This window comes from Felis catus, chromosome D2 (genome assembly GCF_018350175.1).
Source record: "Felis catus isolate Fca126 chromosome D2, F.catus_Fca126_mat1.0, whole genome shotgun sequence".
NCBI lineage: Eukaryota > Metazoa > Chordata > Mammalia > Carnivora > Felidae > Felis > Felis catus.
This window is the reverse complement of record NC_058378.1, coordinates 48,858,579-48,868,396: the sequence shown is the minus strand read 5'-3', so window position 1 is coordinate 48,868,396 and position 9,818 is coordinate 48,858,579. Positions and strand designations below refer to the sequence as shown.

The 9,818-nt window shown below is 43.1% G+C and overlaps 2 long non-coding RNA genes across 3 annotated transcripts; one reads left to right on the top strand and one right to left on the bottom strand.

Moving 5' to 3' along the window:
- Positions 1 to 444: 444 nt before the first annotated feature.
- Positions 445 to 2,773, bottom strand: LOC123380835. 2 transcript variants are annotated; one of them, XR_006587114.1, is made up of 4 exons: positions 2,639 to 2,770; positions 1,518 to 1,657; positions 1,201 to 1,255; positions 445 to 578 (listed from the first exon to the last, which is right to left on the bottom strand). It is a non-coding gene; the product is annotated as an uncharacterized LOC123380835 (long non-coding RNA). The 2 variants fall into 2 exon arrangements; XR_006587115.1 differs by lacking the exon at positions 1,518 to 1,657 and having other exon boundaries at positions 2,639 to 2,773.
- Positions 1,653 to 9,106, top strand: LOC123380834. Its single transcript, XR_006587113.1, has 3 exons — positions 1,653 to 1,961; positions 2,657 to 3,325; positions 4,194 to 9,106. It is a non-coding gene; the product is annotated as an uncharacterized LOC123380834 (long non-coding RNA).
- Positions 9,107 to 9,818: the final 712 nt, after the last annotated feature.

Here is a 9,818-nt window from a genome sequence, read left to right as displayed (position 1 = left end):
AATTGACGTATAACATTGTGTAAGTTTAAGGTGTACAATGTGTTGATTCGATACATTCATATATCACGGGATGATTACCACCGTGGTGTTAGCTAACACCACTCTCACATCACATAGATATCATGTTTGTGATGAGAACAATTGAGACCTTGTCTCTTAGCAACTTGGAAGTTTCTAAGACAGTACTGTTGTCTGTAATCACTATGCTGTGCATTACATCTCCAAGGCTTCGTTATTGGCTAGTTGTAAGTCTGTAACCCTAAACGGCTCCCCAGCTCCCCCCTGCCACCTCCAGCCCCTAGTGGCCACATTCTAGTCTCTGTTTTTGAGTTCGGCTTTTTTAGATTCCACGTAGAAGTGAGATCATACAGCAGTTGTCTTTGCCTGACTTACCTGACGTAGCGTAATGTCCTCAAGGTCCATCCGTGTCGCAAAGGGCAGGATTTCCTTATTTTTCATGGCTGAATAATACCATTCATTGTGTATATGCACGGCATCTTCTTTATCCATTTTGACAGACACTAGGTTGCTTCTACAGCTTGGCTCTTGTGAATAACGAATTTGCTCGTTTTCATTTCCTTTGGATATAGACCCAGAATTAGAATTACTGGATCATATGCCCTTCAAACGTTGCGAACTGCTTTGTTCTTTTAGCTCTGACAGTTAGAAAATAGTCCCTGAGACTGAGCTCCCCTCCCGCCCTCAGTGGCTGCAGAATACATCTGTCCTCCCTTGAACCCCTCCCCTGGCTGCTCTGGGGGTAGCAGAGAAATAGGAAAGGCAATGTGTGGTCGTCCCAGCTCATCATTGTGAGGTGCACCCAGGCCTGCAGAGTGCCACCATCATTCACAGGGACCTTTGGAGCGGTCTCCAGTGGAGCGGGTTTTCTGCTTCTGGTCTCTTTACAACCATCCAGGTCTCCTCTGCTGTCAGAGACGAAATCTGACCATACTTCCATGACTCAAATCCTTCGGGGGGGCCCCCATTGTTTATAGGATAAAGTGGGAGATCCTTAGCTGATAGACCAGATGCCCCAGGGCCCAGCCCTGCCTGCTGTTCCACCCTGGTCTCTGGAACGTTCCCGATTTTTCCTTATGTCTCCCCAGCTTCTTCACTGACCCCACCTGCCAGGCTGGCAGTCCCCCCACAATGTTCCTGACACTCTTTCCTTTCTTTTACATATTTTCTCATCGGCTTTACCTTTCTTTGTAATCAGATACTCATCCTTCAGAGTCCAAATGTGCTGGGTGCTGACCTAGGAGAGGAGAGAAACCCATCAAGGCAAGAACGAGACAATGGGCAGAAGCCTGAGGCGGCAGGCAGAGCAGAGAATGGGGACCGGCCCAGAGGCTTCTCTAGCTGCCACCTCCTGCGGTGTAGTCTAGGGGTGTATTAGTTTGCTAAGGCCGCCTTAACAAAGTGGCACACACTGAGTGCAGAAATGTATTTTCTCATCTGGAGGCTTGGAAGTCTGAGATCTAGGTGTCAGAAGGTTCACTTTCTTCTGAGGGCTCTACCTGGGCGTGTAGACGACTGCCTTCTCTCTGTGTCTTCACATGGTCTTCCTCTGTGCTGTGTCCAAGTTTTCCCAGTCATCCTGGATTAAGGCCCCTCTAATGACCTCATTTTAACGGAATCACCTCTGCAAAGACCTTGTCTGCAAATAAGGTTACATCTGAAGTACTGGGAGTTAGGGCTTCAACACATGAATTGTGGGAAAGGGACACGATTCGGCCCATAATGGGGTGGGACGGGGATCCTTCATCCTCCCTCGTCTTGATTTAATCTTCATCTATTACACAGAGATTGGGGTACTTTAACAGGTAATCTTGTGTGTCCTTTACAGTGCTAAACTTTTCTGGATTGAAAACCAGGCAACATGAAATAAAAACTTGAGCAATTAGATGCTTGTGTTTTCCCAACAGAAAACAGATCAGGGGTTTTAAACCCGAATGATCCACGTAAGTCTGAATCCTTCCTCTGCTTTTCTTGAAGGCATGCGTCACTAAAGAGAATCGGTGTAGACAAGAAACCGAGTTGGCTGCCTACGCTCCCCTCTCATGAGGGGAAGATGGAAGAGGGAGCCAGAGAAGGTGGGGGGGGGGGGAGGTGAAAATGGCCAGACTAAGTGTTTCACCGGCATGAGTTGGATGACTTAGAGAGGTGGAGGGAGAATGAGTGGAAGGGAGAAAACAGTCCTGGCATGTGTGTCTGTGTCCTAAACGGACAAGAAAAGCCATTTGAGGTCCACAGTAGCCAGAGAAGAGAGTAGCCACTCAGGAGGGGCTAGTGTCTTCTCCTTTACCCTCTCCAGTCTTTTGCATGCCACTAGCACGTGCTCATGTCACCAAGAGAGGGTGTCCCTCTTACTCCTGGGGGATACTCCAAAGGGTGCCCGGGGTCACAGGATGCTGGCCCTGGACAGCTCCTTTGGGGCTTCCCCAAGTCATCCTAGCCAGATGTCTGCCTTAGGGTACGTTGGGCATGGAGCCCAGGACTGTGGTGGTGTGTACGTGGGGACAGAAAATATCTAACGTTGCTAAAAAGAAATATTCTAGCGTATTTACTTTTGAAACCCCTTGCCAGTATGTCCTGGAGGATTGGAAGGCAGAATAACTTGGTGAATTTGGAGACAGACCTCTCTTTTCCATTTCAGATCCAGCTATAGAGACCTTCTCTTTACTGGCCCAGGAATGGACACCTTCACTCCAAAACCTGTGCGTTCTCATGGCCATCATCACATAGGTGGTCCTTAGTGATTTTTCACTTCTTCAAGCACACGTGTGGACAGAACATAGAATACTCAGTCATGGTTATGACAAAAGAATGACTAAGTTGCACTGTGCGAAGCCCCTGACCCTTCTTCCCATATGTCACTTCCTCTACCTGGGACATTGCCCTTTGTCTCCCCATTCTTAGTCCACCTTCGAATCTCAGCCTCCAGTGGGAATCTCGCAGACCCCTTTTCAGGCTTGGACGGGGTCCTCTGACCCCAGGTCCCTCCTTGATAGAGTTATGATTGATCTCAGCTAAATCTCAATGAGCTGTACTTGCACCTCGTGACCATCTCTTCTTAGTTGATTTGAGTCACAATAAGCGTAATGACACTTGGTCTTAGCCAAAGGGCTGAGAAGCGATAGGCATAATGACAAACAACTAACAAGCCAGATTCTCTGTCAACATAGAACAGATCTCTATAAGCCACCAACCCATTGAGGGAGATGACCGGTTGGTCGGGTAAAATTTCCGATCATTGCTGCCACCATGGGGAATAACTTATCTGCTGTGAACTTCTCTGGCAACACATGTAACCTGCCTCTGTCAGGTGAGTCCACGGAGCATTTCAGTGGATGACATCCCAAACTGTTAAAAGATTATTTTTTCTAGCCACTTAAAAAATATTTATTTATTTATTTATTTGGAGAGAGACAGAGAGAGAGAGTGAGAGAGCGAGCGAGCAGGGGGAGGGGCAGAGAAAGAGGAGAGAAAGAATCCCACGTAGGCCCCACCCCATCAGTGCAGAGCCTGATTCGGGGCTTGATCCCATGAACCACAAGATTACGACCTGAGCAAAATCAAGGTCACTTGATTGGACACTGAACTGACTGAGCCACCCAGGCAACTCAAAATATAATTTGTTTCAAGAGGATACAACCATATCTCTCATACAAGTATGAAAAGAACACTTATACTTTACTCATTAATAATGTAATACAGTAATTTATTATAATAATGTTGGATTGATAATAATGTGATGAGTAAGATGTTTCCTTCAAGTAGTTCACAGGCAAATTCACAGTATCATGCACGCCTAGTCAGAGAAGAGATGTTGAAGTTAACTTAGATGCAAAAATGGCGTATTCACAGGGCAATAATGACATTCCATTGACTACAATTCGTTTGTATTTCTTTCTTTTTTTTTTTTCAACGTTTATTTATTTTTGGGACAGAGAGAGACAGAGCATGAACGGGGGAGGGGCAGAGAGAGAGGGAGACACAGAATCGGAAACAGGCTCCAGGCTCCGAGCCATCAGCCCAGAGCCTGACGCGGGGCTCGAACTCACGGACCGCGAGATCGTGACCTGGCTGAAGTCGGACGCTTAACCGACTGCGCCACCCAGGCGCCCCCAATTCGTTTGTATTTCTATAGACAAGAGTCATTTGCATCAATATCCATTTCCCACAATTTACAGAGTTGTGAAACAGCCCAAAGAACAGTGGAAAGTAGAGATAACCTGGAAGTGTTCACCGGACAGGACAGTGAGTAATCCTATTTTCCATACCAAAGTCTTTCATACTTTTTCTGATACTCCAGTGTGCCCCAACAGCATCTCAGTTAGCAAGAGTACTTCTGATCACTACTCATGCAGCACTGCATTATGTTGGACCTCAGGGAGGGTTTGCCCTCAACCTCCAATTTTCACATGGGTTTTTTTTTTTAGTGAAATAGTGCTCATTGTTTTTTTGAATACCCATCTCTTTAGTTCATTTACTACAGGGCAATCTACTGAGAATCCACCAAACTAGTCAAAGCCACCTCTCCCTGCAACACTGGACCATCATCCTTGCTCCAAGTTATCACATTCCCGATCTCCATTCTCTTGAAGTGGAAATATACAAAATCGCCTCTCCAGATCTGCCCAGTTATGCTTAAATTGAGAAACCAACATGATTTAGGCTACCAAGTTGGAGCTCTCTATTGCCAAAACAAAACAAAACAAAAAACCTAAAATTCAATAGTCACAAAAGAAGAAGACAGAAAAAATATTTTTAGTAGAGATTATAGGACTCAGTGTCCCTGTGTAAGGAAAAAATAGTGTGAAGACTAGACAATGTGATTCTTAACATTCCTTGTTAATCATTTGTTTATTTCTTTGCGTAAAGAAGAGCAGCTGCCATTTATCTCATCCATGTGCCAGGCGCTCTGCTAGGAATTCCTATATGCATTATACTTAACCTTTATTTAATGCCAGAAGAGAAATATTGTTATCCACATCTTGCAAAACAAAACAACAAAACAAAACAAAATCCATGGTGTAAAGAAGCTGAAAGTTTTGCTCAGAATCATAATTAAAAAGGGGTGGGTCTTGACTTAGTGTAATTCCAAAGCACATCCTCTTTCTTCACGCCCTTCAATAAATGCTTGCAGAATGAATCCTCCTGCTTCGCATCTGGCAGAGTGAGAGGCAACTGCCTTTCTGACTGGAATCTAGGAGCTGCTGTACATGATTATTGGTTCAAGGAATCTGCACCTCAAGCAGAAGCAGATCCCCTAGCCGATTACTCACAGTGGAGAGGATCTGGCATGTAGTCAGGCAGGGACCACAGAGAACACACCAAGCCCATTGAGGTGTCCATCCAAGCCCAAACATAGGGCCTTGAGAGATTTTACCCCCTGCCCCCAGTTTGATGGAGCTGCCTGCAGAGTAGAAGGCCAGCTGGGGAACCAGAAGGAGCCCAATTATCATAGGTAATCTTTATCTTGCTAGAGTTGATGTTTCAGAGAGGAAATACTCCAATGAGCCTTGGCAAATTTGATGGGCCTCCTGTTCAGTCTATAGCTCTGCCCATAAGTTCAAGCTCCAAAGTACTGGTTACTTTAAGGGAGGAGGGGGGAACATTTGGAAGCATAGAGTATTCAGGGCCAGAAGGAATCTAATGTTGATATTGGAAAAATTGGTGTGTGTGTAGAAGGTAATCTGATGTTAAAACACAGCAACAAAAATGTCTCAACAAAACTGAGAGTTGGTTTTTTAAAAAGATAAAAACAATTGGCAAATGCTTAACTAGACTAAGGAAAAAACAGAGAATACTCAAATAAATAAATTCAGAAACGAAACAGGAGGCATTATAACTGATGTCCCAGAAATAACAAGGATCACAAAAGACTACCATGAATGAATCTAGGCAATAAAATATACAACCTATAAGAAATGGATAAATCCCTAGAAACATACAACCTACTAAGACTAAATCATGAATAAATAGAATACCTGAACAGACCTATAACTAGTATGGAGATTGAATCAATAATCAAACCTCTCCCCTCGACAAAGAAAAGCCCAACACCAGGTGGCTTCACTGGTGAATTCTACCAAACATGTGAAGAATAATGAATTCCAATACTTCTCAAGTCATTCCAAAAAACTGAAGATGAAGGAACACTTCCAAACTCATTTTGTGAGGTCAGCATTACCCAGATACCAAAGTCAGACAAAGACATCACAAGAGAATAAAATGATGAGCTGATATCTTTGATGAATATAGATTCAAAAATCTTTGACAAAATACTAGCTAACTGAATTGTACAGCACACTAAAAGCATCATGCCCCATGACCAAGTAGGATTTATTCCTGGAGTGCAAGGATGGTTCGACAAATGCAATTTAATTAGTGTGATACACAACTTTAATGGAATAAAAGATAAAAATCAAATTATCATCTCAGTCGATGCAGAAAAAGCAATTAACTAGATTCAACACACTTTCATGATAAAAACATTCAATAAACTAGGAATACAAGAAAAGTATCTCAACATAATAAAGGCCATATATGAAAAATTCAAAGCTGGATAATTATCAATGGGGAAGACTGAAAACTTCTCCTTTGAGATCAGGAAAAACACAAGGATACCCACTCTTATCACTTCTATTCAACATATACATGGAAATCCTAGAGAGAGCAATTAGGAAAAAGAAAGAAATAAGAGACGTTCAAATGGAAAAGGAAGAAGTAAAATGTTCTTTGTCTATAGATGGCATGATCTTATTATATAGAGAGAAACCTAAAGACTCAAAACAAACAAACCTGTTAGAACTAAGAAATAAATTCAGTCAAGTTGCAGGATACAAAATCAATATACCACAGTCAGTTGTGTTTCTATACATTAACAATGAACTATCTGAAAAGCTAGGAAAACGATCCCATTACAACACCACTGAAAAGAACAGAACATTTAGAAACTATGGAGATGAAAGACTTGTATACTGAAAAGTATAAAACATTAATCAAAAAAATTAAAGAAGACACAAACAAGGGAAAGATATCCCCTATTTACAGACTGGGAGATTTAATATTGTTAAGATGTCCATTTTACCCAAAGTGATCTGACAGATTCATTGCAAACCCTATCAAAATCCTATGGCATTTTTACATAAATAGAAAAACCAATGATATAATTCATATAGAAGTACAGATTACAAATAGTTCCTCAGTCTTGAGGGGGAGAAAACCTGAAGGCGTCACTTTACATGATTTCAAAATATATAACAAAGTTACAGTAACCAAAACAGTATGCTACTGGCATAGAGACAGACATATATACAAATGGAACAGGTTAGAAAGCCCACAAATGATACAAATACAGTCAACCTGTCTTTGACAAGGGTGTCAAAAATACACAGTGGGGGAAGAATAGTCTGCTCAACAAAAAGGTGTTGGGAAAGCTGGATTTCCATAAGCAGAAGAATGAAATTGATTCTTGTCTTACACCATAGACAAAATGAACTCAAAATTAAAGACTGAAAGGTAAGACCCCAAACCGTAAAACTCCAGGAGAACACATAGAGGGAAAGCCTCGTGACATTGATCATGGCAATGATTTCATGGATGTAACATCAAAAGCACAGTCAGCAAAAATAAAAACAGACAAGTGGAAATATATCCAAATAAAAAGCTTCTGCCCACCAAAGGAAGCAATCAACAGAGGAATTTTTTCATACAGCACGAGAGAAAATTCTTATGGACTATATGACTGACAAGAATTTAATAGCCAAAATATATAAGAGCACCTGTAACCAAAGGCAAAAAATCCCAAATAACCTGATTAAGAAGCGGCATTAAGGACTCAAATAGACATTTCTCCAAAGAAAGCATACAAATAGCCAATACGTATATATAACAAAATGCTCAACAACTCTAAGTGCCCATGCCACTCTTCCGTCCAAAAGTCTTTCTAAGACAAAGATCCAGTCCAAAATTTCTCAGGCTACAAACTCCTGTGACCTGATCACTCCATCTGCTATTACTTCCTTCTTGTCCCTCTGTCACATGCTTCAAATGTCCTACAACAGTTTCTGCTAGAGGTCCTAAACTTTCACTTCTGGGCTTACACATACAGGCTGCCCGAAACTGTTCTTTCTCCTCCTTGTGTACTTGGGAAACTGGCTTGCATCCGTCTGGATTCAAATCCAGATGATTTCTCTGTGAAGGTTCCCATTTGATAGCTGGAAAGAAATAAGGACCTGTAGAGGTATGGATTTAAATGAGAAATCAGGGGGTCCTTGAGGGTAGAGACCGTTTCCTTCATGACTTCTTGATGTTTTGACAACCAAATGAATCCTTTATTTTATATTTGTAAATTGAGGTTAGGAAACAAATAACTACAAACTCAAAGGTCACATTTCAAAAGGGACGATTTATTGTGTGGCCATGATTTGAATATCTAATCAAAGCTTCTCAATAGATCACTAAGGAGAGATGTATAGGTACAGATATACAGACATACACATAGATGAACACACAATTAAAGAATAAATAGAACCTATGCTGGCACGTAAACCTTGCAAACACGGGTTCTGAGCCTCTCTTAACTAATTTGAAAATCAGGCATAAAGAAAGGTATGTTAGTCCAGCGTGTGTCCATCGTCGGGGTGCCACAGGCAGATTCTCCCAAGCACCTGCGGGAGCCAGCGGCAGGGGCACAGACAGCCCCTACAACGGGGGGCCTACAACAGGGACGGTCACCTGGGACGCCTTTGTCAGAAGTGCCCACACTTGGTTTAGTGTTCTGCTGCGGTCATCTTGAAATTCTTAACAACTTCATCCTTGGACTTGTGTTTTGTAAATGAAGTCAGACGGGACATGGGCGGATGAGCGTGAGCAGAGGGGATGCGTACGGGCCGCAGCAGGTGCGTCTTGGGTCAGGACAGCGGGGTACCGTGGGTGGCGGGCTCCATGCATGCCCGACGCTGCCCAGCACACGCATGTGCCTGCAGCCGTCTCGGGCACTGGTCAGTTCTGGGACCCGGGCTCAGGCTGGCAGTTCCAACAGGGGAAGCAGCGGCAGAAGCAGGAACAGCAGTGGCCCCGCCTCCAGAGAGGTGGAGCCATCCCTGTTCTTTTTTTTTTTTTTTTTTCCACGTTTTTATTTATTTTTGGGACAGAGAGAGACAGAGCATGAACGGGGGAGGGGCAGAGAGAGAGGGAGACACAGAATCGGAAACAGGCTCCAGGCTCCGAGCCATCAGCCCAGAGCCCGACGCGGGGCTCGAACTCACGGACCGCGAGATCGTGACCTGGCTGAAGTCGGACGCTTAACCGACTGCGCCACCCAGGCGCCCCATCCCTGTTCTTTTTATGTTATGTTATATTGTGACTAATATCACTTCTGTCTCATCAAATTTTATGAGTAAGAAAATGTTAGTAAGAGAAAACCTTAACAGTTTTACATTTGTGGCCCCACTCCTTTTCCTGTTTTTTGAACAAGAGAACCTGATTTTCTTTTTCCTCTGGGCCTCACAAATTATGTAGCCAGCCCCGAAGACAGGACTTGAGAGAAGGCAGAATATTTTAAATCTAAACAATGCAGACCGAGCAACAAGGGATACAGACGATAATATGAAAACGCAGAGATTTGGCAGAGGTTGGATGGAAATCAGGAAACAGAAGTAAGAATTAAGCGTGTGAGGAAGGAAGACGGGTTCTATAAAATGGCTATGAACATAATTTTAATAGCTGCGATAAAGAAATGGTTTTCAGAACTGCAGGCCCAGTAAACAGCCTATGAAATGAAAGGAGTGTCAAAGAAAGCCTATGTG